Below are 8240 nucleotides of genomic sequence, written 5' to 3'. Positions count from 1 at the left end.
ACTCACAGCTTCCAATTATTCAATTTGGAAGACTAGAATGGAAGATATTTTGTATTGTAAAGAATTGTTTGACCCCATTGAGTTAAAATGTGTCAAACCAGTTGTTGTAACCAACGATGATTGGAAGAAATTGAATAGGAAAGCTGTTGGATATATTAGGCAGTGGGTTGATCAAAGTGTCTTTCATTACGTAACTAAAGAAGTTGATGCTTATGGTCTTTGGCAGAAGTTAGAGAGTCTTTATGAAATGAAAGACTGCTCAAAACAAAGCCTTTGTGATAAGAAGGCTTGTGAATTTGAAGTACAAAGATGGGCATAGTGTTACAAAGCATCTGAGTAATTTTCAGGGAGTGTTGAACGAGTTATCTACCATGAAACTTGCACTAGATGATGAGGTGCAAGCATTACTTGTGTTGAGTTATTTGCTAGACAGTTGGGAAACCTTGGTGGTGTCACTCAGTAATTCGGCTCCCAATGGTGTGATAACTATGGGTATGGTAAAAGACCGCATGTTCAATGAAGAGACAAGAAGAAAAGAGCAAGGTATTTCTTCTCATTCAGAGGCACTTGTTATAGAAAGGCGGGGGAGAAGTAAAAGCAGAAAACCTCACAGGTATGATAGTCGTGACAAGTTAAGAGGAAAGTCTTATTCAAAAACAGACATAAAATGTTTTCACTGTGGCAAGCCTGGGCATATAAGAAGAGATTGCAGAAAGTTTAAGAGGGAACAGTTGAAAGGAAAAGAAGAAGAACGTCAAGAAGAAAAAGACACTGCAGCAGTTGCATCTGATGGTGATGTGGTATTTGCTTTTGATGAAACTTATGCTAATCTCGCATGTGATGAATCTATGTGGGTAGTTGATACAGCAGAATCTTTTCATATTACTCCACATAGAGATTTCTTCTCTTCCTACACCAGTGGCAATTTTGGTTGGGTTAGGATGGGAAATGAAGCAAAGTGTAAAGTTGTGGGCATGGGAGATATACAGCTAGAAACCAGCATTAGGTGCAAATTGATTCTCAAGGATGTTAGGCATGTTCCTGAAATGCACTTCAACTTGATTTCTATTGGAAAACTTGATGATGAAGGCTACCACAATTACCTTGGAGGTGGACAATGGAAACTGAGCAAGGGTTCTCTTATCTTAGCCAGGGGAAATAAGACCAACACTCTCTACAAGACAGCTGCAAGACTAGTCAAGAGAGATGCGATTGTTGTTGAGAATGAAAACTTTATTGAGCTATGGCACAAGAGGCTTGGTCACATGAGTGAGAAGGGACTTCAGATTCTCGTCAAGGAACAGCTCCTACCTAATAATAAAGGTACGTCACTAATGCCCTGCACTCATTGTCTTGTTGGAAAACAAAGAAGAGTTTCATTTCAAAAATCCTCTTCATCAAGAAAGTCTAATATTCTTGATTTAGTTCACACTGATGTCTCCACTATGAACACTAAAACTCTAGGTGGTGCTCTTTATTATGTAACTTTTATTGATGACCACTCTAGAAAAGTATGGGTGTTTGCTTTGAAAACCAATGATCAGGTATTGGGTATGTTCAAAGTCTTTCATATGAAGGTTAAAAGAGAAACTGGAAGGTAGTTAAAATGCGTCCGTGCAGACAATGGTGGTGAATATAGAGGACCGTTTGAAGAGTATTGCAAAAGCCATGGGATCAGACTTGAGAAAACTGTGCCCAAGACTCCGCAGCATAATGGCGTAACATAGAGAATGAACAGAACCATCTGTGAGAGAATCAGGTGTATGCTCTCTCATGCAAAATTGCCTAAACATTTTTGGGGTGAGGCAATGAGGACAGCAGTTGACTTGATAAATCTTTCTCCTTCAGTTCCTTTGGATGATGACATTCCTCAAAGGGTTTGGACAGGGAAAGATGTTTCTTTTGAGCACTTGAGAGTGTTTGGCTGCAGGGCATTCGTCCATATTCCTATAGATGAGAGGTTAAAGCTTAATAGCAAAGTCAAGCAATAATGTATCTTCATGGGTTATGGGCACGCGGAGTTTGGTTATAGATTGTGGAATCCAGTTGATAAGAAAATCATACGAAGTAGAGATGTCGTATTCTTTGAAGATCAAACCATTGAAGACTTGGATCAGAAAAAGGCAGAGTCTCTCAATGAATACCGTGTTGATTTGGATCTAGTTATTCCTCCTTGTGTGATGCATGAACACATGGGAGATGTACAAGAAGAACAGGTTGATACAGTTGGTGAAAATGGTGAGCCTGCAATTGATAGTGTGGAGTCAGAAGAGCATCTAGAGCAAGCTTCTGCAGAACCAGCCGCTGAGATTCAGTTAAGGAGATCTACTAGAGACCAACAGCCTTCTAGAAAATATTCAGTTAATGAGTATGTGTTACTTTCTGATGGGGAAGAGCCAGAAAGTTATCAAGATGTTATGTTACATAACTAGAAAAATCAATGGTTAGAAGCCATGCAAGACAAGATGAAATCCTTGCATGAGAATCACACATATGATTTGGTGGAACTGCCTAAGGGCAAGAGAGCACTCAAGAATAAATGAGTGTTCAGATGCAAGATTGAACCAAACAGATCACAGCCAAGGTACAAGGCGCGACTAGTTGTAAAGGGCTTCGGTCAAAAAAAGGGCATTGATTTTGATGAAATTTTCTCACCCGTGGTAAAGATGTCTTCTATCAGAGTTGTTTTGAGTTTAGCTGCCAAAATAAATTTGGAGATCGAACAGCTTGATGTGAAGACTGCTTTCCTTCATGGTGACTTGGAGGAGGAAATTTATATAGAGCAACCAGAGGGGTTCATAGCTAAAGGCAAAGAACACCTAGTATGTCAGTTGAAAAAGAGTTTGTACGGACTCAAGCAGGCATCGAGACAGTGGTATAAGAAATTTGATTCGTTTATGGTTGATCATGGGTATGAGAGAACTACAGCAGATCATTGTGTGTTTGTGAAGAAATTCCTTGATGGAGAATTTATTATTCTCTTGCTATATGTGGATGACATGTTGATTATTTGTCGTGACACTAGTAAAATTGATAGACTGAAGAAAGAATTGAGTAAGTCCTTTGCTATGAAGGACTTGGGACCCGCAAAGCATATCCTTGGTATGAAGATCTCTCGTGATAGGAAGACAGGAAAATTGTGGCTATCACAAGAGAGTTATATCGAGAAGGTATTGGACAGATTCAACATGAGCAAGGCAAAACCGGTGAGCTCTACACTTGCAGGGCATTTGAAGTTGAGTTCAAAGCAAAGTCCTACAAGTGAGAAAGAAAAAGATGAAATAAAGAAAGTGCCTTACACATCAGCCGTGGGTAACTTGATGTACGCCATGGTGTGTACGAGGCCTGATATCGCTCATGCAGTTGAAGTTGTTAGTCGGTTCCTTTCTAATCCTGGCAAAGAACATTAGGCAGCTGTGAAATGAATTCTCAGGTATCTCAGAGGTACTTTGAGAGTATGTTTGTGCTTCGGTAGTGGTCAACAGGTGGTTGATGGGTTTACAGATGCAGATATGGCTGGGGATATTGATTCTAGAAAATCTACTTCAGGGTACCTGATTACTTATTCAGGGGGAGCGGTGTCGTAGCAGTCCAGATTGCAGAAGTGTGTTGCTTTGTCTACCACAGAGGCAGAGTACATTGCTATCACTGAAGCGGCCAAAGAATTGTTATGGATGAAAAAGTTCTTACAAGAACTGGGTCTACAGCAAGAGAGGTATGTATTTTACTGTGACAGTCAGAGTGTCATCCATCTCAGTAAGAATTCAATTTTTCATTCAAGATCGAAACATATCGATGTTAAGTGTCATTGGATTTGTGATGCACTGGAGGATAAGCTATTATAGATTGAGAAAATCCATACTGATAACAATGGGTCAGATATGATGACAAAACTGTTGCCTTTGCAAAAGCTTGAAATTTGCATAAGCTCGGCGGGCTTGGTGGAGCCCCCCACATAATCGGGAGGGGGAGATTTGTTGGGTGGTCCCTCTTTATGTGGGGACCAGCCCACGTATATATATATATACTTGAAAAAAAAAAAAAAAAAAAAAGAGAGAGAGAAAAAAGAAAGAAGCAGTGAAACAGTGCGGCGCGCAGGGAGAGAGAAATAGAAAAAGAAAAAAAAAAGGTTTTGCCTTTTTACATCCGTCAGAGATTGGAAGGTCGTTTGTGGTTTGATCTTGATGCAATTTTAGAGTGTTGCTTCTGACGACGAGTGCTACGTATTGACTGGTGTCGATCGTTGGAATTCCTCTCCAATCGCTTGGTTGCTAATACCTACTTGGTGAGATCTTTCTTTATTCTTGTTGGAATCCACTTTAGGGTAATGAATTTATGTTTAATCCAAGAATGCATGTATTCTTGATGTGGTGATAACCTCTAGATATTTCTCTAGGGAAGACAAATTGTAAACTCATTATTGTTGATAGTGGAAGATTTAACTGGACTAGGTCCCGTGGTTTTTACCTTCGCATTGGAGGGTTTTCCACTTAAAAATCTTGGTGTCTTACTTGTGGGTTTGCTTGATTATTATTTTGCTATTGTGTTACTATTTAATTTACACAAAGAGGGGTAAATTAATTCCGCTGAGCATCTGAAATTGGTGTTCACCCCTAACAGAAAGTTCATTTACAATGTGTGACTAAACATCACAAATACATTTCTATCGTGTGTTCACACTGCTTACTCAATTGCTTTGATCATCGAAGCAACTATGGGGCTTGTTTCTTAGAATGTTATGAAAAGCATTTCATGAAGCACTAAGATGTCTTTTATACGCATAATCATCAACCTAGAACGAGGTAAAGATTTCTTAACTATACACTCTACTCTATTTCTCTCTCTCTCTTACAAAGCAAAGATGGAAACCATGTTGCAGCTTCGTTTTTTAGAGTGCTTATCAAACTTCTTATATATTGCAAAAGAATAATTTTCAACTTTTATATATACTTAGGACAGTATATGGATTATTTATTCTCATTCTCTACAAAACGTTGAACAGTGCTTCTTCTCTATGGATTAACATCTACACCTATTTCCTAACTTATAGAGCATTTAAGTGATGTCAAAAAAAAAAAAAAAATCTCATTATTTTTTTTTTTTTTTTTTGAATCAATGGTATCATTAATCAAATAGCTTCTTGCATAGCAAGTACACGTGGAATATTACATATAGGAGAATCTGTAGTCCATAGAAATTCTGAGGACAACGTTAAAGCATATTTGGCAAGAGAATGTGCCTCCACATTAGCCTGGCGGTGAACATGAGAAATCTCATTATCTTAACCCTCGATGATAACTCTTTTTTTTTTTCTCCAACAAAAGGTTGTTATAAGTATTTATCTATTTTCTAAGATAAATATGTATAAATTCCAAATTAATGACCAAACAAAGTAATTTAATTAGAATTGGAGCAATAAAGATATCAAGTTAATGACTTCTCGTGATAAAAGTCTTGAATATTGTGAATTATCTTATATAATATTTTGAAATATGAAATGGTAGGATAGTAATTATCATGATTTTTGTTTCCAACATTGTTTTACATGAACTTTTTGTAAATGACATTATAGAATTCGTTTTTTACCTGAACTTTCTGTAAAGGACATGTTATAGAATTCCTTTTATCACTATTTCTTTCAACAACGGCTACTTCATCTTGTCCTTGATCAATAAAATATCATTTCACTTAATTGCTTTTAGTTTGTCACCATGGATTGTCTTCGTCTGGATTTTCCTTGCTTCTCACCAGCATGCTTCTCACCAACATCAACAATGGTTCTTGAGGTGAAATAATTTATTGGAAAAATTACATTTTACCCTTTAAAGTTTCACTCGATTTGCAATTTGACTTCCAATATTTAAAAATTTGCAATGTACTCTAACAAAGTACCAAAAATTTGCAATATGACTCATCCGTTAATAATTTCCGTTTTCTCATATGGAAATGATGAAAAATATTTAATTGCCCGTATATTTAAAAAAAAAAAATAAAAAAAAAAAAAATAAGATTGGGGGTGGTCGTAACCACCCCCTTTGCCCATTTGGGGGTGGCTTTGGCCATGCGAGTGGCCAAGCCACCCCCATCTGGCCAAATTGGGGGTGGCCGAAACCACCCACAAACCCTTTGGGGGTGGCCGTAGCCGAACCCCTTCTTTTTTTCTTTTTTTTTTTGTTTATTGAATTGAGGGCATTTTTGTAATTTCTTAAAACACATGTGGGCAATTTTGGAAATTTTAGACCAAAAAGTGCATGTGCGCAATTTTTCATCAAATTGGATTGGAAATGGTTAACGGAGTGGCTACACTGCAAATTTTTGATACTTAGTTGGGTACATTGCAAATTTTTAAACATTTGTGGTTAAATTACAATCGAGTAAAACTTTATAAGGGTAAAGTGTAATTTTCCCTAATTTATTCTTTGTTGTATACTCTAGTTAAAATTTAGTTTCTTTGTTTTTAATAATCGAAAACAGACCTTCTTGTCATTTCATATTAAACTAAAATTTTAATTTTCTCGCTAAAAATAATTGAGAAGGAAAACTACAAGTCATATATCGTGTTAAGCCAATCATATAGTGCAACATCCTTAAACAGTTATGGCATCAGTATAAAGATGCTTTTTCTTGAAAATATGCTGCTAGATTATAAAGCACCAAATTAGGATATGAAACATTAAGAAATTAGAGATCTAAAGATTGAGGTGGACGGGTGAGATGATTGTTACTTGATGGCTTTGTTTATTCCATAGCGAGGCCTAGTGGTACCACAAGCATAATAAGCTTTCATATTTTTTTCTTTGTCATTTATGCATAAAGATAATTTTTATCTATTTGACCTTTCTAATTACTTAACTTGAATCATGTTTTTTCGTCTTCTTACTACTCACTTTGTTTATTATTCTGCAATTCACTCATAACACACACACACACACACACACATATATATATATATATATATATATATATATATATATATATATATATATGTGTGTGTGTGTGTGTTATGGTTACAGATTTATATGAAGTCTTCATAGGGAATATGCGAGAACGAGACTTGCTAGCAGTGCTCAATTGTTTATTGCTTCAAATAATTTGTTTTTTAGTGTTGGAATAATGTTAACTATGAATCTTGTACTAGTTGATTTGATACCATTTTTTTTTTGAATTTTTATGTTTGGCAATTTTGGTGCACCTCCTTCCCACATGGTGCATGGGATGAGTCATCATCTACACCACATTGATGGTTTCCATCACCGTTTCCATCATCTTATACACCCTGTAAGCTCTACTCGATGAGGAATATCCCAGAAAATTTTCTTCATCGCTCTTGCTGTCAAATTTGCCCAAATTCGTCCTATCTTTTAGTGCTATAGGTAAACACCAATTTCAAACTCGTCGAAATTAATATATCATTCTTTATACAAATTAGTCACACTAGCACCAAAATAAACTCACCCACAATGCAAAAAAAATAATAAAGAAACCCACAAGCAAGATACCAAGATTTTTACATGAAAAACCCTTCAATGTGAAGAGAAAAGCCACGGACCTAGTCCAGTTAAATCTTCAATTATCAATTACAATGAGTTTATAATGTCTTATATAGAGAAATATCTAGAGGTTGTCACTTATTACATGCATTCTTGGATTAAACATAAATTCATTATTAAATCACCACTTGTCCTAAAAGCTTAAACTGATAAGAAGAGGTAAATTTAATCACTTAATCATTACTTTAACACTCCCCTCATGTGTGGGCTCAATCTCCATTTTTAATAGGTAAAGCCCAACACGTGAAATATTTAATTTAAATTAGGTGAATTGACGGAGTCAAGGTTCGATCTCAAGATCTTTTGGCTCTGATACCATGTAAAATTACCAGTTATCCCACAAGCTTAAGCAAAGAGGTAAATTTAATCACTTGATCATTACTTTAACATTCATCACTCTAAAAGTGGATTCCAACAAAAATAAAGAAAGATCTCATCAAGTGGGTATTAGCAACCAAACAACTGGAGAGGAAATCCAACAATGGACACTGGTCAATACATAGCTTTCATTGTCAGGAACACAATGTTAAATTTGCATTACCACAAACGATTCTACAATCTCTAACGAAAATGGCTAAGCTAAAACCCTTTTTCTTTCTTTCTTTCTTAATTTTTGTCTCCTCTTTGTGTCCGCTAAAACACAATCATAGTGTGTTATTTTATACTACACAACAAAGGGCTTTGTTTTGT

Source organism: Corylus avellana, chromosome ca1, assembly GCF_901000735.1.
Source record: "Corylus avellana chromosome ca1, CavTom2PMs-1.0".
NCBI lineage: Eukaryota > Viridiplantae > Streptophyta > Magnoliopsida > Fagales > Betulaceae > Corylus > Corylus avellana.
The sequence above is the reverse complement of the archived record's forward strand: the minus strand, read 5'-3'. Positions refer to the sequence as shown.